The sequence below is a fragment of the Scatophagus argus genome, chromosome 11, assembly GCF_020382885.2.
Source record: "Scatophagus argus isolate fScaArg1 chromosome 11, fScaArg1.pri, whole genome shotgun sequence".
Classification (NCBI taxonomy): Eukaryota; Metazoa; Chordata; class Actinopteri; family Scatophagidae; genus Scatophagus; species Scatophagus argus.
The window spans coordinates 19765439-19788044 of record NC_058503.1 but is presented as its reverse complement, the minus strand read 5'-3'; the positions used below and the strand labels follow the sequence as shown (position 1 = coordinate 19788044).

Here is a 22606-nt window from a genome sequence, read left to right as displayed (position 1 = left end):
AAATAGCTTTTTTTGTGTGGCACATTGTGGTTATGAGATAATATGGTGATGAAAGGCTATTTTGGGATTTGAAAAATGATGATTAAAAAAAAATCTGTTTTGTTTTATTTTTTACTTTTTATTTTTTTTTAATACACTGAAACTAGAACGTGTAGCTATTGGCCCAGTGGCTACATATTATGACAAGAGAAATGCTTTTGCAGTATCACCTTCACTGCAGCATTTCTCTAATAAGGTTTGTAGGGCACACTCGTTTTGAGTGACAGCAGGCAGTTATGAGAAATTAGTGCAATAGCCAATGGCAAAGAAAAGACTATATTGAGAAATGTTATCTGGGCTACATTGCAGACAGAAGGAGAAGGAGTCGGGTGTTGCCGAGCTTGTAGCTTCATTTTCGGGTTGACCTGGTTGATTTGTTTTTGAGACTGCTGACCCCGACTCATCTCTCTCGTCCCCTCAAGGCTCAAACAGCAGGGTAGGTGTGTTTGTTCTCTTTGAGTCTGCGTGGTCATATTGAGCGTCCCTTGTGTACAGCATGACCACAACAGGTCTTTATCACCGAGTAAATCATGTTGAACCAGATAGGCAGGAGCAGAACCATCACCTATCATTTTGGGTCTATGAAAAGCGAAATCTTCAGAAAACGACATTTCAAAATGTAAACCCCAGTGGCATTTGAATGTAACTTCTTGCTACAAGATTAAGGTAATACAAGAAAAACCCTGAAGGTCACCATTGAACTTGAACTGAAATCAACAGGAGTCGAGGCGAATGAATTTGGATTTTGTCTGCTAAAACCTGAAGTTATCCTCATAGCTAACTCGAGACATGGTAGCAAGAAAAAAAAGAAAGGTCCTCACACCTCTGCACAGCTGTTGAGGTTCCCATGCCTGGAGCACATTATTCAACGACAACACATTCAGTGTATGGGGGTTTGCTCAAAGGTCAGGGACAAACTGAACAACAGCCAGGAACCCAAAAACCTTGTGTAACTCAAAGGAGGAAAGCCCTGTGGAATCACTGTACTGTTTGCAGAATTTCAGAATCAGTATCAATGATAAAGGAGGATTTTGAAGCAGAAATTGAATATAAGATTCATAGCTATATGTTCATTATATTCACCTGAAGCTTGTTTTTCCATTACCTTATAAAGAGGCTGGAGCAGGTCTTTTCCACAGAGTCTGAACATGCTGCACTACCTTACTTTATTCCCAGATTACGTGTTGTTTAACTGTCATTTAACATCTAACTAGTTAGCTGCACTTGTGCCATGCACTTTAGACCATGTGCTATAAGATCATTTGTAGTGGGCCCTTCGTAGAAATGCTTCACCATAATGCTGTGGTGTTACGTGACCAGCCTGCCACAATTATTCTCCATCTAAAATGTGTCCTTTAAGCATCAAGCCCTCATCAAATTGAGGCTTGAAATGACACCTGATCCATTTATACACCAGCACATGGATTCTTCTGGAAATCACTTATGATTGCACTAGAGGCCACTGTCAGAAAATTGCAAGAGGAAAAAAATGCATAATATAAAGAAATAAGCTCATCTGCTTGTGCTTAAGCAGGGGTCTGAATTACAGCTATTATAGGTCTGAATTGCATCATTATATAGCAATAAGTAAATGCTTCACAATCTTTCTCTCATCCTCTTGGCCATTTAAAACTCTTCAGGTAGTGCTCTTGTTAAAGTCAGCTTGTTTTAAATGATCTGGTACAGGTCAATTGAAGAAATTCAATTGTGGCCCCGGAGGGCAGAGAGGCTACATCATACTTCCCTTAAAGTAATTAATGTTGCAGTTGGCTCACTAACAGAAATCCTTCTTACATCTTCTCATCTGTGAGAGAGACATCCTGCAGACCTCAGGGCCTCCTGCAGCAATGAAGCAACCACAGGCTGTTGTTCATGTCATTAGCTTGAGAAGCCCACTCGGCTAATTGGTTAGGCAGAGTTCATTTGGCTTCCTCTCCGATTTGGCTAGCCACTGGGGATAGGAGGAGGGAGTAATTAGAAACTTGAATTAAATGTACTTTTCACAAATGGCTCAGAGGAGGCCAATGGCACACTGTGAGACTGTAGGTTGGCTTAATGTGTGGTGACGCTGTCCAAAAACCAAATAGTCACAAGCAGCAATAGAAGTCTGTATGATGAAAATTTGGGTAAGCATTAAATGGTGCATTTAAGTGTATTGATCAGAAAAAAGACATGCTAGTACAAGATGTGCATATTTTTTTCTACAGCATCCATTCAGGCTGAATCTGTTGAGTAAGTGTTCTCTCTAATGGTATAAGAAGAGTTTTCTTACACTGAGTGCCAAAGTAGCATCATGAAGCTTTTCTTTGATGTAGCTATAACTTAAAAGAATGGTCTGATGTTTTGGGAAATACTCTTATTTTACTTCCTTACTCAGAGTTAGAGGAGAAGATCGATACCACTCTCACTCCATATGCTAAATATGAAGCTAGAGCCAGCAGGAGATTAGCTTAGCTTAGATAAGCATAAAGAGTGGAAGCAAGGGGTAACAGCATGAAGTAAAGACATAAAATCCTCCCACCAGCAACCAGCTATCTCTGGACAGAGCCAGGTGAGCCATTGCCCCCTGTTTCCAGTCTATGAATGCTAAGCTAAGCCAAGCTAGGCTAACTCTCTCTTGGCTGAAACTTCATCCTTAATTCATCCTCTCATCAAACTCTCGGCAAGTAAACAAATAGACATATTTCCCAAAACGATGCACTATTTCTTGATCTAAATTTAGAGCAGAGGAGAAAATTCCTCGGAATCTTTCTCTTTGACGGGTGCTGCAGCAGGTACAGAACATCATCGTATGAAATTAGTTTGAGTCGCGTGAATGAGAAACCTCTCAGGAGGAGACTGAACGTGTTGCTGTCAAATTGATCTTGAGGTGAAACTCACATGAGGACAAGTACAATTTGTTAATTCAAAAGAGTGCAGTTCATAGTAGTTATGCATAGTAGTTATGCAGGTAAAATGACAAGTGAGAGAGGTGAGGCAATAAATGTGAAGTATTATTGTGTCAAAGACTTCAGTGCTGTTATTTGTCTTTATGATAGAGTGAGGCTGTAACAGTAGCATAAAAGATCAGCTGAATGTCTTTCCAACTCAAAAAGCCTTCTTTCCACAAAGCGATCAAAAGGTACAGTGGTCCAGCTCATGAAATGGAGCTCACCCATTCTCATATTACTCAGCAACAGCATTGGCAGTAAAATATTTACAACACTGTGGAGGATGAAGATTTCCTTCATTGTGTATTTCTATCCAGCAGGGAACCTTGGCCCACCTGGCAGGGACAATATACTTCATTCTGTTGAATGTCAGAAATTAGGCCTAATGCTCTACTTACTCAAGCTCCACTTTTCTACATATCTGAAGAGGCTCTGCATTCCCTCTGCACCTGGACTGTGCCCTGTAGAGGTAGGTGCTAATATTCTATGAGCACTTTTAGGATCCACAATCCTACATGTCTTTTAACCAGATTGCATACCGTCAGTTGCTTCTAAAAATAAAGATGCAAATCAGTGGACAGAAATTTGACACTATCTTCTCTCAGAGGAAGCTGAGCACTTTGAGGTTGGCTCTGTGGGAGAGTGGAGCTGGTTATGCCCCTGCAGCCCTTCCACACTAATCTGACATATGCAGTGCTTTGCACTATTACAAGCTTTGAGGCACTGATCAAAGGAATGAGCTCTAACAGGGCCAGGAAACAAACACAGAAACAAAGGAACAAATGGTTTTGTTCCAACCCCAGTTTGATGTTTACCTCTAGCTCATCACGACCTCTCCGCCCACTGACTTCAGCCAGCCTTCTCCTTATCTCATTTTCTCCAAAACGTCCTCAACACCCACCCAAGCACCCCCTCCATCATTCTTTCCCTCATCTCTCAGACAAAACAAATTATTTCTTTCAAAGAAATGCCATCCAGTTGGTGCGATTAAGAGACTGACCGATACAACTGTATGGCACAGGTTGCTGGATGATTTCACCAAAAGTGCGTATATTGTTACAAGTCCTTGGCATGGAATAAGGAATCCTTTTGCTTATAAGCATTGATGTAGATGTGCATCCACTGGTGCTGAGAATAACTGTGGGGTGCCTGTGTTCTCTGTACAAGGTAGACTATAGACTGACTGAAGTGAACACAATACACACCTTGAAAACATTAAATTCTGTTTTCTGCTGAGTGAACCTACCCATACACTATAAGCTCATATCTGACCCAATTTTTGGAGTCATGTCATATTTCAGCTTCATCAGGCATTGTTAATTGTGTTGTGGTCGTTAGGATGAATTTCTTACATGTCACGCATTTGAGTCGGCTGTCAAGCAGAGCCATAAGTTGATTACTAAAGATCACTGTGTTTTTATTTCTCACTGTAAATGGCAAATAGAGTGCTGAAAAGGAAATATGGAGCCCACATTGGTTAAGCTGTGGTTAACATCTGCGCCTCCTCCTCTTCCGACCACAGCAGATATGAATGAGAGAAACTTGGGCCGAGTGTTTTACAGAGAGAAAAATGATGACAGGCCATTCGTTTTACTATCTGTTTTCCTTGTACGGCACACGTAAATCTCAAGCATTAGCTTTACGTTGCATTGATTTTGGCACAAGATGAGCTGTAATTAAACAGGAGCATTTCTAAAATCGTACCGTGCAGCTCACTTTATGCTTGCTCGTCTGCAGTCACATTCCTTCACTGTTGCTTTGGATCCAGTCCTAATAATATGAGTGTTGTATACTGTAATACTGGTATTTTTTGTGAGTTCTGTGGAGAGAAGGACTAATATGTGCATACACTAAAACTCAGACCCTACTTAAGTTGCCTGCCATGCAGCCCACTTCTGTGTTAGTATATCAAGGCCTCAGGCTGCAGTGACTCTGGTGAGGAGGAGTTTGGAGAGAGTTGGAAACAGGCATAAATTGCCTGAAATTCGTGCTTTGCCAAACCAGGAGTACTGTGCTCAGAGAGGTCAGGTCAGGATCATAGAGATGCAATATAACATAATGAACAGTTTGTTCATCATAAACTATGAAGGCTCATAATGATTTATTTGTCATGCAATGTGATCTCATGGGGTGGAGTATAAACAGCTTGAAAACTTTTAAGGTAACTTTGCGTTGTGTTGAAAATTTTAAGCTTTTCGCGAATCATTTAATGTCGTCCACATTTTATAAGTTTTGACAAAGTCAGTTGTCATTCGTTGTCATGGTCAGGTGACGGTCATTGTCATGGCAACAAAAATAAACGGTGTGGTTAATGTTGTGAAATGGTAACCGTTTAAGTGTCCATCCTCTGTAGGTTGAAGAAAAGCTCATGGATCACGGCAAAATGACTTCAAACGTTGTCTTGTTATTCAAACACAATCTGGGGAGGAAAAAAAGGCTGCTTCATGAGCGCTTTGTTAACACCAGACTTTAGCCGTTAGTCCATAAGACTTTCTGCTTAGAAGTCAGTGTAAACACAAAGTACAGAACAGAACAGAAGTATAGAACAGTATATCATTTCATTGTTCGTCTGCACCTAGTAAACCAAACTACAGGTGTGAAATCCCCCGAAATCACCTTTTATTGCACAGGCGTGCTCCTGCTTTATTGATTATACATGGAAATTTTATTTGGATTAAATGATTATGAGCTGCTTGTTTGTCTTGTGTAAATTACAAATTAAACCACAAATAAAGCTACATTAAACACCAGATGAAGATTACATGGACCTCTGTGTTCTGTGTGTTCTCCACCAACCACTTGGCCAATCCTTTACAACAATCCCGTTCATGCCGTCGCTTGTGAAAAAAACAAACAAACAAAAAAGAGACTTACTGTGTGACTTCAAAAAAGAACAAAAGAAAATCAGGCTTTTATTTGCTGATATAATTTGTTTTTACTTTCATTACAGAATTCTTGCTTCCTTCCTATTCCTAATGAATGTGCCACTGTGCTCGGAACACAGCAATTTTGATCAGGTTGCAAATGGGATTCAGCAGACACCACAAGATAATTTTGATGACTGTCTGCCCTCAAACTGTGATCGCTCACAAACATCTTGCCATAATACATTATTCCAGTGGAAATACACTGTCAGCTTTCATTGCCCCTCTACCTTTATTGTTCATTTTCTGTCTCAAATTCTAATTTCCAATTTCATATAAGCTTTGTATTGTATTTCAAATAGGCTTTACTGCTGGAATGTGGATGCAATGTTATTGTCAAAACTGAATAACATACAGTGTGATTCAATAACTTTTCATTGGAAGTAGAGAAAACAAGATCACTCAGACAATAAGATGAGTTTACACACACAAACACACACATGCAGTTCATGTGTACAAATCATGTTCAGAACGCACAAACACACAAGTAGATGTTAGTAGGACAGGCAGGCACACAAGTGTAGACATATCACACACACACACACACACACACACACACACACACACACACACACAGTATCCTGTCTCTTTTCCTTCCGTCACTCCAACACATTCACACTGTCAAACTCGTGTCCATGTCTCTGTCCGCCAGATCCAGAGGTGTAACATATCTGCAATGCACAGACCCGCTTGTAATTAAACACCTCAATGAGCAGATTACGAGTTTCCCCATTTGGAAATTTCATTACCATTTCCATAATTGGATTCCAAATTTAATTAGTGCTCCTGGGCTAAACAGCATGTGATTTGAGGGTGAATGCAGATGCTGTCAGAGGTCTTGAACACTGATTTAACCCCTCTTGCTCTTCTAACACCTTGACAAGAAACAAACTGACCAGAATACAGTGTGCAAACAACTCGCTTATTAGCATTTTTTCAATTAATTATTTTTTTTCTAAAAAAAATGTGTTCATCAGTTTATGAGCGTGTAAGGCTCTGTCCTGGATTAAGGTGAGGAAAGCTCTGAGCAGCTTGCCCCATTGCTCACTGACCTCTTCAACATGTCACTGGAGTGCTGCCTGTTTCCTACAAGCATTAAGGATTCTGTCATAATCGCAGCACCTCAGAAATTACCTGCAGCCTGTTATAATGACTAAAGACCTATCACACTGACCTCAGTGTTAATGTTATGCCTGAAGCAGCTAGTGTTGACGAAATGTAAGATTCTTGTCTCCTCAGACCTCTGGCGTTTTGCTTATAGCAAAAACAGATCAGTGGAGGATGTGGTTTCTATGGCTCTGCATACTATCTATAATCATTTAGATAAGGTGATGTCAGAATGTACTTTATAGATAACAGCTTTTGTGCTTTTATCATGATGAGTCCCCCCTCAAACTTCATCTGTAAACTACAATGTCTTAGACTCTGTCAATGGGTCATTTTAACTGTAAGACCTCAAAGAATTATGATTAGTAATAGACTGTGATAAACAAGAAATGGATATGTCTTTCAGCAAAATCTTATATCATTAGATAAATTAACTCATATTGTCTTGTGTGTCATTATGCTGTTTGACAGCATTCAAATGTGTGTGAATTTTAAGGACAGAATTTGAAGAAAGTTGTATGCACTTCTTGTGCAACAGTTGGATCCAGGTTGCAAGTGCAATTAGTGGTCATAGCTAAGGCTACATTCCACAGCTGAGGTGAAATCGGTCAAGCACATATTCCCACACAGTCATGTGATGGGACCATGTTATGAGCAGGGGGAAATATCCAGCCCTCACTAGGATTATCAGAGGTGCAATTTCAGTCTTTCATCGACCCAAGGCTGGAGTCCTCCTTCAGCCTCATGGGGAACATAATTGAGCCTAAAAGTTCAAACGCAAACAGTACCACCTTTGATGCAATTCAGACAGCAAAGTGTACCATGAAGTCTAGGGGCATGACTGCTACGATGATGTTCAAGAGAGAGGATGAAAAATTTGGACCTGCTGACATAAAACTGTGCCAGAACATGAGGTCTGCTGGAAAAGGGATAAATCAGAGAGACAGGAGAGGCTGCCGGAGAGAAGAAGGAAATAGGTGGAGGATCACTGTAAAATAATCAGGGGCAACTGCACAAGAGTGTGAGATGACTGCACAGGAAGAGGAGAGAGAAGCACAGCTGACATGCAGCCAAGAAAAGGAACGCTGCTAGACCTAAAGCCCTAGAAAGCCTCGTCGTGAAGCCAAAGAAGAAGTACTGATGGATGCTGGACAATGCTGAAATGCTGATAGGCATACATAAGCCTTAGAAACCCTCCCATGAGAAAACTAAGAAGTACTAATGGACTACTGATGGACCAACTACTGCTATCTCACAATAAAAGGAAGCTCAACTACTGCTAAACTATGTTGTGGAAAATGATCAGTTTGAACAGGAATTGATATTGACCTACGTGCAACATTTTGACAGCTATTGGATGGATTCCCATCGAATAAATGGCTAGATACTTCACTCAAAATCACATATCTCAATCTCATGGTGACACTAGATAAAAAAAAATCAGAGGATCATCAAAGACACTGGGATTCATTCTCTGGAAACTACTGTATTTTATGGCAGTCCATCTGAGGTATTACAGTAGTGGACCGACTGATCAACATACTCACTCCCTGGAGCGGCTAGTGTTGCTTAAATGATACCAGAGCTTTATACTGAGGATCCGAAAACTGTAAAGTAATTAGCTTTGATGGTCTAAATCCCAAGACTGTTCTTAATTTTTAGCATCTGACTGAGGAGGAAATTGAATAAGTTCTAAGGGCTTCCCCTGTCCATTAAATATGATTATCCTCCTAAATGCATTAAATAACTTATTTTAAGGAGTAGTTTGACATGAAGCATATTAGCATAGCTTAGCACAAAGACTTGAAACAGTGGGGAAATACTAGCATGACTATATTCAACAGTAAAAAAAATAAAATTAAAAAAAAAAGTATTTGCACTGCAAAAACAAATTGTACAATGACAAGTTATGGTTTTACTTGGGTTTATGGGTTACTACTACCTTTTCTCTCCTTTATACATAAACAGAGATCCACATTCACTCACTCAGTTTTGCGTAAAGATACCACTGAATTTAAAACTTCTTGGCTGGTCATCAAATCATTTAATAGGATGCATTTTCCACAGTCCAAAGGTTTCATTTCCAGTAATATGCACTTCACTGAAAAAAGTGCATTATGTAAGCATTCTTTTTATGTCCACAGGGCCCAAGAGGAATTGTGGAGCCAATTCCCTTTGAGAAGTAAGCATCACAGTGGATGCATCTGAATGACTGATCATAAATTAAATAAAAGGGCCTTGAGGACAAGAAAACAACTCCCCACCTAAGTCAGGCCAGAACTCAGCAAAGTGTGCTCGTTCAACTAAACCACAATGTATGTGTCCCAAGTGATTGCAAAGACTCTGCAAGCAACTAAGACATACAATACTCATGAAACTAATGTAAGGAATAAGAGTAATGGGAAAAAGGATTAAACGTTACAAGGAAAATGAAACCATTTTCAGTTCTGGGCACATGACTGAGACTTTCAGGAGGCTTTGGAGCACGACAGCTGCAGGCCCAGACCTAACCTCCACAGGAATAAAGCCTAAGGCAGCATGAGGATGTTTGTCTGAAAGATGGAGCAGGTTGGGTTGCACATCAGAAGCACATTCCAGTGTATAAACGTAACCTGTCGAGCAAGCAGTGAATCAGCTCATACATCAGGTGGGTAGACATCTTAAGTGTACTGACTTGATGACAGGTGCTTTCATTGCTCTGTAGCCGGAGGCCCCTAGATGTTGGTAAGATTGTGTGCTGCTGCTCAGGAGGATAAATGCATAAATTGATCAGTCTGTCCAGATAGATAGATGTTGCATCTATCTATCATTACCATCTCAATCCTGGACCCAGGACTGCTTCACTTCTGTTTTATTAGTCAGCTAATTGTAATTGGCATAAGTCTGGTCTAGTTAAGATAGCTATAATTAAAACTTTCAAGCCTTTGGGTCCAGAGGCCAGCAGTAACTACCCCACAGTACTCTGATGCCTAACACATTCATCCCTGCATGGGAGTGCTCTCATAAAGCGTAAAAACTGCCGATGAGTTGTTAAGATAAGGCCAAAGGATTATGCATACTTCAATTGCTCACTCAAATACTGCAAAATGTGCATTTTTTTGGAAATAGTGTTTTTTTTTTTCAACCCTGAAGAGAAAAGTTCTCTTCTCCTTTGCAGTATGTCTCTTTCAAAAGACAGAGTTGTCAGGCAGTTTAACTGCCTCTGGCAAAGTTCGAATTACTTTCAAGTGACTTTGTTCCATCCTTAGTTTCACCTTAGCCCAAACTTGTCTTGAAATCTACACAGGGAGGGAGGGAATAGAAGCAGATATTGATTATTGGGCTTCTTGTGGAAGGCTCTAAGGTGAACAGTAAATACACGTGGAAAGATGCAACAGAAACATGTTTGTAAGGTTTCTTATTTTATCTAATGAATTTCAACAACACTGTAGGTTGGTGCTGAAAAGGGAACGAAAGTACTTAAGGCTATCAGTTAATTAGGTGGTTTCTGTAGCTATTAAATCCCTTTTATAGGGACCAATGAGCTTAGGAAAGTCTATCCAGATTGAAATTTACTTTGACTAATTGAACTAAAGTTTTCTGCCTCTAATACCTCAGTAACAAAAAGATGGCAGCTTAAATGACGTTCAAGGGGACTGCAAGTACACAAGTACAGGCAAGTACAGATCTTTTAATATGAGCTAGTAGATGTGAGTGTGGCCAGTATTTCTGTTCTCCATTCCCTATGGCATGTCTGGTGAGCATTTGGTCCTGTAGATAACCTCTGACCTCAGGGTGCCAGTTTAACCAGATACCCTTTGGTTGGTTAAAATCCCTGTTGTTGACCTGTGTTCACATCAGAAAAACATGTCAGTATTACCCAAGAAATCCCAAATATCTGTACTAATGTCCTTGTGTGGCAAGTCATTTCCAACTATTAAAAATATGAAAGAGATCTGAACATATGAATGACTTTATTTTTTGCATGTCATGTCATGGGGGGGACAAACACACATGAAAATCCAGAAAAAACTGTTTCCACTTTAACAAATGTGTATCACACCATTTTGATTAACAAGTGTGCAAACACCCTCACTCAACACAATTCATTATCATACTATAATTAATATGCAAAAACATAGCTATAGATAATCATGTTTTCTTTCCATTTTCATATTTCAGTTTGTGCCATCCAGCATGACACTGATGAAGGGGGAGCTCCTGCTGTTTGTATATGCCGACAGATGTCTTTTAGAGGAATATTTAGTGAAGACATTGGAATTAGGTTGAGTGAGTCAGCTGTGCAGAGTTTGTCTATGGCGTGCCAAAAACTGGGAGAAAAAAATACAAAAATACTATAAATCCAGACTTACTTATAGGCTTGCGTCTTCATTAATAAACAATGCAGTGTGCTACATATTAAGCTAAAGGCAGTTAAAAAGTAATGAGGAATTCAGTCATGTTGCACAGGTTATGTTAAATGTGCAAAAGAAATTATATGAAACAAAATATCAAAGGTGACCACAAGGGTAAACCTGAAAAAGATGTCAATCAAACAACAACGGAATGGATAAAAGTACTGATAAAGTACTTTCTTCCTCAAAATAAATGAAATTCCTCATCACCCTCACCTCCTGTTGCGAACTGAAAAATGCTCAAATGCTTAAATAAGATGTTAGCTTAGAAAACCACTGAGTCCAGCTGCCATGAAAACCAGTAGACATGTAAGCTTCATTCTGCAGTAAAAGTTACTGGAATCCAACATTAAATCAGTTTAACCACAGTCATGGCACTCTATGAAACGTCCAACTTTTAACAGCAATGTTTCAAGCAGAGAGTGGGCAAGTTTTTGATATTGAAAATTTGACATTGCACCAACACACAGATACTAAGAAATAAAATTAGTTACAAAGCTATAAATGAATTAATTACACAGGGTCGACCTGAATGACGTGAAGGCGAATTAAAACAGGATTCCTTTCATGATTTGATGTGTTTAAAGTGTATGAATGTGAAGTAGTGCTGAAAGAAAGAACAGAGACTGCAAAATCCCAGTCTATAAACTTTAGAAATCACAGGGGAGAACAGGACTGCATGTGGCTGTTTTATCTCTCAGAGTCCGTCATCGTTAAAGACGTTACTATGTCAGAGAAAGTCTTGTTTACCCTCATATAAACAGGCGTGAGCAGCGACTCAGATTCATAAACAAACTATTTCATAATGCAGTGACATTTACAGATGTGGCTGAAACAAACAAGCTGTGTAAGTCGTAACAAGTTCCTTTACAAGACAGATGAGAAAAGACTACTCATTGTCCAGTATGGGAAGATGACAAGATAAAGATCTCTAGAATAATAAAGTTATAACTCTCACAATAAGCCTTTCTTGATTAAATGATAGCGTAATCATTAAATGATTAGTCAATTATTAACAGAGCTTTTGAGTGATCTGTGACTCGACAACTTCTAATTTGAGGTCTAAATTTGGAGATGCTACTACCTTAAGTGGCGAGTATATTATGATAAGGAGACCTTGGCTCACCCAGTTAACATAATATGATGTAAGGACAGTACTTGCATGGCAGCAAGGAGTGTCGGCTGATGACAGAATGAGTGTGTTTCATAGGGCCTCCTCTGCAGATGAGTCAGGGGTCCATAATACAGGTCAGCTGGCAGCATTGAGTTCAACGGTTATTCAAAACTCTCAGCATGTGGCAAATAGGTGACTCGTCACCTTTCAGGCAGATCAAATTGGAACATGGCTGATGGACATAGCCTTTAAGGTGCCTTTAGGGCCAACCACACAGCATGTTGTTGAGGTGATGCTAGTGATCCCACATCAGTCATGTTGCGACTGTTAAGGTCGGTCACCCAGGCCACAGAAACACATTTGAAAGGAGTCTTGTACACAGAAGTAGACGGTGTTTGTAGGTCTCTGCTGCAGGTGGGCTGCGTGACGTGCACTTGTTCCATTTTTTGTTGACACGGTCCTGAAATAGCTCAGCAAAGCTCTTTGCCTGATGGAACTGGATGGAAAAGTCAAAACAACATGGACAAAAAGCCTTTAGGAAGGATCGTGACTGAAATGCAAGGCTTGGTTTGCTTCGTTGTTGTGATTAGTTAAAATGGGCCAACATTTATTTCTGCTTTTATATGACAGTGAAAAAGACTTTTAGCATTTAGCAATTAGCTTAAAGAACCTCCGTGCTTGAAACTCTCACAGAGCTGATACTGACTGGTGGCTGTAGGCTCTTGCCCTCGTTTCTGCACCTGAGACCATTGGAATCCATTGTGTCCAATGGCTGTGTTTCATTTGACACTGAGAAGACTTGACTACAACCAACACCCAGATTTGAAGAAAAACTAGCATCACTGTGATTAGTTAACTGGTCCAACATTTATTCATGCTTTTCTGTGACACTGAAAAAGCTTTCCACAGTAGATCACATCAGTAATTATCCCTGCTGCACAGGTGAGATTGTTTACATTGTTCAAATACCAAGATAAGAACAACAGAATTGCTGGTGTTAGTCATCTATGTTGATATTTGCAGCTAACGCTCGACAGCAATCCCGAGAGTGTGGAGAGGTGCAGCACTTGCCTTTGCATTAGTGTGAATTATAAGATAATCAGTATTTTGGTGAGCAGGAAAGCAGGCCATAAGATGAGCTAAAGGCCCTCTCCTTCTCCCCTGGTGATGCATGCCGGTGCCCCGCTAATGGTGGCTAATTTGCTAGTGAGGCATAATTGGGTTCCGGAAGCATAAACTCCATGGGAATTGCGAACACCAGCAGAGATAGTAGAGGCAGGGCGAGAGAGATTTTGTTGTGTGTGTGTGTGTGTGTGTGTGTGTGTGTGTGTGTGTGTGTGTATGAATAAGTATTCCTGTAGTTGTAGGGACAAAAATCTGTTTACACAGTCACATTTTGAGGATTTCCTTTACGTATGGGAACAAACAGTCCCCACAACGTAAATCATTAAATATGAGGGTGAAGGCTTGCTTTAAGGTTATGTTGAGGTAAGGGTTAGTATTAGGCACACAGTGTTTATTGTTATGGTCAGGTGGTGGTTAATCCTCCAGGAAATCAATGTAAGTCTGTGTAATGTCCCCAGAAGTGGGGGATGGAATGGAAGCACAAATGTGTGTGTGTGTGCGTGTGAGTGTGTGTGTGTGCATGCTTACAATATGTGTAGGCATGCCATTACACATGGAGGATTATTACTGTATTTAAGTGTGCATTTTTTTTAGTGTGTATTCAAACTGCATGATCCTCTTGGAGGGTTTCATCATTACCGTTAATGATATTAATTGTTTTTCTGTACGTGTGTGTATATACTCTCAGAGAAGGTGTCTGTATGTAAATGAGAAACTGTGGGAGATGAAGCAGGACTTCAAAACCCATTGCTGGTATAACAATTGTGTGCTGGCTAAACGCTGGTGTGCATGCAGCTGCTATGAAAGCATATGAGGAATGCACAGCAAGCAAGCCAGTAAGCAACAGACAGGTGAGAGAGGGGGAAGAAAACTGTCCTTATTGACCAATAAATTCAGCACATGAAAGTGTTGTGAGTGGTGGCCATCTTTTCCTTATCCCCGATGTAATAATGTGCAGCTGGAGAAGGTTTAATTGGCTCTACCAAATGATACATCCGCGGGCAGGTACTTTTAAAACATGAAATACTCTCCTATTCTGCATATTACAGAGAGTGTATTGTGCAATTATCCATTTCTGTATTATGTCTGATTCTGCACATCTCTGTGGACTGTTCTTTTCCAAGTAAAAAGTAGCTGTTAGTGACAGCTCCTCCTTTTTTTTGACTATGACATTTCTTAGTGTAAGCTAGTAATTGGTGAAGTCATCTTTAATGTGTCACAACTGTTGATTTTTTTTACCACTGTTGTCTCATGCATTTATCTTTTTACAATGTCCTGCTTCATGCCTACCAAACAGCTGAGCAGGGAGCTGCTGAATTGTGTCCCGCTGATGACCCCTAAGTTTCAAATCTCAGTTAAAATAACCTTTCCAGCACTTTTACGACATCCTCACTCAAAATAGAAAACTTGCCTTCAACTGTGTTGACAGAAGAAGGGGTGTTCATTTCATTTTCTCATTTCTGAGTTTGCAGAGATACTTGATGTGTGCCATATTCAGTTCATCTTGTCCTGCTCAATTACACACGCACCCAGAAAGGCTTGAGGTACCTTGCTCACTTAGAGCGCTCCACTGAAACCTCGATTTGTGAAAAATGAACCGTGTTGGAAGTACTGATGTTACTTTCTGCTTGACTGACATATTTGGAATAAGTTCTTTTATTAAGTTTGTATCTTCAACTCAGTTAATCATAGGGACATTTTATCAATTAATTAATTAATTTATCATTTATTAAACATCAGCTAAGAAAAAAAAAAGAACGGTGCTTTAAGTGAGTTCAACCTGGGCCTTGCCTCCCTAAATTAAAAATCTTAGATGTTGAAATTGAGTGAGTGAGTTTTCATCTCATTACTCTCACACCACATTATGTTCTGTGAAACACGTCCAACATAAAATGTCCAAAAATAGTCTTCAAGGCTGATTAAGTCCTTGTCTTACATGAATGTGGTTAAGATGCAGAGATTGCTGGTACTGCCAAATGCCCTGCTGAATTATGAAAGTTAAATGTGTGAGGTGTGGAAGAAAAGTTCCTTTTTCTATCTTTATTTTGACAAATTGATCTTTTGAGCAGATGTTTGCAAAGAAGAGGGCTGCTCTTTGCTTAATACTAACATGTCGTCATGTGTTAACAATGTCAGTGCTAACCTGCAGATGTTAAGTCAGCAATGTTTACCGTGTTGATCACCTTCGCTTATTGTGTTAGCATGTTTTGAGTACAGCTAAGGATGATAGGAATGTCTTTATTTAATGAATTAAAGTATCAGATACATTAACATTTTGATGATGATTGGGCTTGATGAAAATTTACTAGATTGTAGTTAATTCTGAGGGGAACTTGAATGTCTGTCACTAAATCTATGGCAACTAATACAAAAGACTTCCCTCAAAAACAACAATGTCAACCTCCTGGCAGCTCCAGAGCAAACATTCAAGTCAGTTGGCCTCATACTCTCTGGAACATTAAATGTCCATTGTGTAGGATTTAGTAGCATTGAGTGTGTGTGGCTGAAGATTTCAAACATCTGAACACCCTTCACCTTCAGTGAAATGCCTTCATTAGAAGCAGTGTTTGGTTTGTTTGTTCTGGGCTACAGTAGAATCATAGTGGGGCAACATGGTGGACTGCGTGAAAGGGGACCCACTACCTCTGTCAATATAAAAGGCTCATGGTGAAACAAAAACAGAACAATTCTTAGTTTTAGGTAATTACTAATGAATTGTATTGATGAATATCATATTTAATTTCTTCTCCTGCACACTGAACCTTTAAAATTGACATATTACAGTCCAAACCAAAACGGCTGACTGACAGACTACCATCCCTACTGTGACACCATTAGCATGGCTTAATAAGTACACTGTTTGGTCTGGATCAGACCTTTAGCAGTGAATATAAGGAACTGAACAATTCGAACAAGGGACTGCAGTGAAGACATTAACTGCATGTACTTGCATTTACTGCATTTTGTTGCTCTGTACCTGTACATGTGCAATGACAATAAAGTTGAATCTAATCTAATTTAATGAAAAATATCGTTTTGCCTTTACCTATGGAGTAATTTAGCCTCTTTTTTTTCATTTTCATGAACTGCTCTTCACAAGCATCGAAATTTGCTACAACACTGTGTTATTACTGCCCCTGATGAAGTGTTCACGTTAACAATTGCAATTACTCAAAATAGCCACAATCATCTAATCTTTGTGTAGCTCCCTGTGGCTGCCACTCTTCTGCTTGATCACTCAACCTCACGTGCATGCTGCCTCTGTGTCAGATGAAAGACATGCATTGTGATGCTGCTGCGTCTTTTAAGCCCCCAGACCCCTTCTGTAAATTCTCCTGGGTTGCAGTCAGATACAGTTGGCAACCCACGCGGAAGATATGTAATAGTGTTAGATTTAAGCCAAGTATAAGGAACTGCAGCCCGGGAACCAACAATGGGCAATGCACTTGGGAAAATAGCAACCTTATCTTATTTTCTTGAGATGTTTGAAATTGGGTAGGGGTAAATCTGCTGTGCCAACGCCAACCTTATATAGGAAGAGACTGTTCAATATAGACCTTGACAAGTAAATGGAGTTATTGCTGCCTATGCCGGATACACAATAAAAACTTTTCAGATATTATCTTCATCAACTGTAAAAATATCCCATTGCATTGTTGCACTGTTGTGTGTGCAAGGAAGAGAGGAGGATCTTAAAGTATGTCTTGCAGAAGGAGAGAAAAACGGTATGTGTGTGTATGAAGAGCGTAAAAGTATTTTAATGCATGTGTTCCTACACTTCTGGAAATAAGTTTAAATGTATACATTGCCATGCGAAGTTCATGCATAACGTGTTCATCCACATCATGTACATACCTGCATGTGCTTGTGTGCATGTGTGCGTCCGTCTGCATTGCACAGTGTCTGTCAGGTCTATCAGAGAGAGGCTCAGGTGTGGGTTTGTAGCTGCAATCAGGCCTGCTTTTCCTCGGCTGACAGCTCTTTTACTCTCTCTGTCTGAAGCCAGCGTCTTCACAAGCAGCCAATATATTACTGTTGCCTGGCCACAGGATCGTCTTTGGAGAGTTTCAGGCCGTTTCTGAGACAACCACTAAAAGTCTGTCCCTGCAAAATCAAAGAGGGACTGTGACCCATCTGACATCTCACATCCATTTTGCTCTCTATCTTACCTCTCCAGGAATTGATGTTTTTTTTTTTTTTTAATTGTCTTGGAGATGTGGTGATTTTAGTGGTGAGTAATTTTAAACATTTGATTTAGTATTTGTATGTTGTTTTTTTTTTGTATGGTTTTATGATAAAATGGGAATAATCTTTTGATAGCACAAGTCAGTCATATTCTGATGCCTTTCCTTTTATTTTTGCAGACACATTGCTTTGTGTCTCATGCCTGCTGTATCAACCCCAGTGAGTAACGTCACATAACTTTGAATGGTTGAAGATCCAGCATCAAGTATCAGGTGTGCATTTTATTAATGAGAATATGAATAAATATAAATAATTTCCTCCAGACTCAGCCAAAATATGTTAGCTGGGACAAAAAGGCTAGAAATACGTGAGCCATAATATATTTTAATGTGCATAAATAAAATAAGCAGAGAGCTTTGATTACTGGAACAAAAACAGACAAGTTTCAGACAGACACATTTCTGCATGTTTGAAAACTGGATCAGTATGTTCCCCCTTGTTCTAAATAAAATCAAATAAATAAATAATTTAATTTGGTCTCAGATGCACGCAAGCTGGTGGTTAAGTAAATACACACTAGCTTGCTTGCATTACATCAGCAGACTTTGTGTTGTCTTCTGAGGGGATTCACTAAACATCTCTGCCTCCACAGCATTAGGCCACAAACATCTTCCAAACTGGAATGAACCAGCTTTGGGCTCTGTTACAACTGGCTGTGGAGGTTCCCCAGAGAATTTGGTTAAATTAATGATTTTTCCAAAACTCGGGTGCTTTCCAGGAGTCCGTGCTCCCATGCCACTGAACAAACATGACATAGTAGAAGTTCCATATGAGATTAACATAACATATTATTAAAGATAATGTGAATAAACATTTTAATATTTGGTAAAAGGCTAATGGGGTGACTGTTTGCATGATATGTCCAGGAGAGAAGTCATACAAACTTCACACTACAACTGAAATTTAGAGCAATGAAGGAACCACAGAGCACCTGTGCCCACTTTATCAAGGAGAAACACAAACACACTGCAAGGGAATTTGAGTTGTGGTTAGTTTCAAAAATCCCCTTGGTGCAGTTTTAATCTACAAGTATAGTATATATACTGTATGGATAAAGTTGTTAACATTTTATCTGCATCATAAAATAATTAGCTGTCATGCAAGCCACCAATTAAACTCTGGTAAGCAGAAATGTATGAGTATCATTGCCTTAAACCCTGGTTTGCTGCTTAGATCTAGTTACTTAATTAGCTTTGAACTTATACTATTTGGCAACATCCCATTTAAACATGTATTCTGTATCAGCTTGTTCCAGCGCTTCGCTGAAACTATATACCTCATGATGATGTTAAATAAGATATTCAAACTATTCAAAAAGCAACTTTTTGGCCACACTACCAAAGCAAAAGATGTCTAAACAGCATAAATTTATCGTAACACCTCTGAGTCAGCAGTCTGTTGAGCTTATGGCCATGCTTCTGGACAAATAAATACATAAATAAATAAATCAATCAGAAAAAGCACACTCTAAAGCACGTCCCACAACCTCTCAGATCCTTTTCAAAGCCTTTCAGACTCTTCCCAAATATCACCGTGTTACAAAGGGTGCTTTTCCAGCTGGGTCCATGTGGAAAATCGTGACTGAAGATAACAGATCACTTACTTTTATATTATTACCTTTAACCCTTCATTTCCAGAAAGTGAGGGGTTGAAGGTGCAAGCATTTGCAAGCATGAAAACAAAATGTAGAGACAGCTAAAACATATAGATAGCCATATTATATATGTCTCTGACTATCTACAGCAGTATCTGCACTGTTTGAAATAAATGTATTTTATTCATAAACCATATCAGCTGGGTTCACAAGGTTATTTACTGACCAATGATCTCACAATTCAACTTATAGTGCGTCTTCAGTAAGACCTGTACCAGATGACTTTGGCTTATCTCCACCTGCGGAATAGTAGATAGATTAAACAACCGTCTGACATTTTGACACTGCATGTCTTTGTTGAATTCACCAGAATATAATCACAGCCAGATGAGGCGAAGGTGACACAGATACACATGTAAAGAAAATTCCTTAAGAGAAAGATTTCTGTATGCAGAGAACAAGTAAATCATCCTGCCCATCAACAGAGAAAAACGCTGAAAAGCTCAAATAACTCAAAAGTCCCTTTGATTGCAGTTGAATTCCTTTCCTCTTTGTGTTTAACGACATCTGATGGATTTAACTAGTTTCTATGAATTCATTACTAGTTTCTATGTACTCATTATGCCTTTGGAAAACAGAAAACCAAATGTTTGAAATTTTTAATTGATAAGAATAAATACTGTTCTCTTATTAGAACGATAATTAATTTCAGCAGATGTTTATAATTAACCTATTTTGAAAGAAAATGTAAGTGAAGAAGAATGTTAAAGAAGTTTGGAGAAAGCTGTCCGAGTGGATTGACAGAAGTTTCAGGAAGCAAGGTGAAAGCAAGGAAGAATAAAGCAAAAGAGTGGAAAAGATAAGCGTGGGAAAGAGGAAGTTGGGTCTCCTGTTGGGAAAGGAAACATGGAGGGGGATGATCACGGTCAAAGACGAGGAGAGAATGATGGATGGGAGCTGTGGCAGGAGAGCCACACTCTCCGATGGAGCATGGAAAGGCAACGGCAGAAAATAGGAAAAGTATCAAGTGTCTTCTGCGACCCTGCATCGCTGGCTGCAACGTTGGTCCTGTTTCCTTGTGGACATCGGAAGGACAAAAGCTGTTTGAAGGCATAATGGCCCCGGGACAGAAATTAATGATGTATTTGATTTAAAAAAATGAAAAATAATGACAGATTGTCTCCTTGCCTGATTTTTTGTTCTAACATGACACATTTTAAGGAGAACATGCATGATTAACTGATGAATCCACTTAAATAACTGGATAACTAGACTGAATAGAGGCATGACACGCCAAACCACAGCTTTGACAGCCGCAGGGCACTGATTTTCAAATAAACACTTCTACTAGGATGGCTAAGAACAATCGCGAGTTAAACATGAGGGTGTCTCTTTTGAAGAATTATGTCAAGAAAATGTTAAAGTGGGATTTAGAGAGGCTGTGCACACCTCTCCTTCATTTCCTTTGCTTTTATATGTGCTATTCCCTCCTCCCCACACCTGAAAAAGAACAATCTAAATTGTGAGAAAACATTAAAGATCCAGCCCCCAGGACAAACCCCTGCTGGGCACACCTGTCAATCAAAACCCTCTCAGTGCAACTCACTGAGAGATGATTTTCTGTTTGCAGATGACATCAGCGATACCAACGATCAGCCATTCATCTCAAGGCTGTGCTAAAAATTACCAAGAAGACATTTGTCAGAGTATTTAGGATATGGTTGCATTGATCCTTGTCAAGATGTGACACACACACACACACACACACAGAAAAGAACAAAACAAAGACAAAAAAAGGATTGAGGTCTTTTAGATTTGATTTCAGACACACCACTCTGAAATCCTTTCTCAAACAAGAAGAGTGACTGTTATAGTTGCTACTGTAGAGGTAGTTGTGCTGTGAACTGTCCTCAGTAGGATTGTTGGGTTAGAAAGATTCATTTAGGAGTTTATCAGAACATTTAGGAGTTTAACATTTAGGAGTTTAACAATCAGATATTACCCCCTGGAGTCTGGAGACCATAAACAGAGCTAAATGCTATGAAAGCTAATGTTGCTCCGTATCTGTATTAGTTTTTCCTATCATTTTGGCTTTTCATTTAATACAAAATTTTTAAAATAAATGGAAAAATTGGGCACTCTTTCTTTTTATGATTATGTTTCATTTTCATTCAAGTTTAAATAAATTGTTCTCACCATATAGCAAATACGAGGGCTGATATAAAAGGCAGAAAAATGAACGACATAAAAACAACTTAAAAAACTGTGTAGCTACAAAAAGAAAAAAATCCCAACTTCAGGACAGCCCACCAGCTGATACTCCAATTGCTACCTTTGTCAGACGTCAGAAGGGAGTGTCCACACTTCATGTTCAAATAACACTGCGTTAACCAAGACGAGGTGGCCGAGTGGTTAAGGCGATGGACTGCTAATCCATTGTGCTCTGCACGCGTCGGTTCGAATCCCATCCTCGTCGCAGGAGTGTTATTTTTACTGAGCCATGTGTATGTGCCAAAAAGCTTTTCCTGATTTTGTACCATAAGCATGTATACGTGAGCTGGTATGACAATAAAAGTTCCTTGATCCTTAACATAATCAGAAAGTCTGTTTCCACTCCCCATGTTCAGTTATATATTTGAACAGTTCATGAAAATGAAAGTTTTCTGTACAACTTCACACAAGCTGCAACAATTTTTCGGAGTGGTTAATTAATCTTTTCAAAATTGTAACCATTAGGTGACTGAATGCCTCCAGGCCTGAGCTTGTAGTTAATCAAGTTACCAGCATTTGGTAATGAGACAAATGCTGTCATTGATACAATGACAGCAGCCCAGCTTCCCATGGTGCATGTTGCCATATTCACTAAAATAAGACAATTTTCTCTTTTGACGCCATTCTCATTTGGCCCTTAATACTGACTCCACGACCTTTCTACCAGACATAAGTTCATCCTCGGTAGGTTCCATCTTTTCCAGCCTGTCTAGATCCATTTCTGCCTAAAGCTTCCAACCTTGGCAGCCAGGTATATAAATTTGTACTAAATCAGTCAATTAGGTCAGGTCCTCCTCTGCACTTACAGCAGGCACGCAGCTCCTCACCTACAAGGCCTTACATGGCTGTGATCCAACCTGTCC

The 22606-nt window shown here is 39.5% G+C and overlaps 1 non-coding gene across 1 annotated transcript; it reads left to right on the top strand.

The window, feature by feature from the left end:
• Window positions 1-21866: 21866 nt before the first annotated feature.
• Window positions 21867-21948, top strand: trnas-gcu. Its single transcript has one exon. It is a non-coding gene; the product is annotated as a tRNA-Ser (tRNA).
• Window positions 21949-22606: the final 658 nt, after the last annotated feature.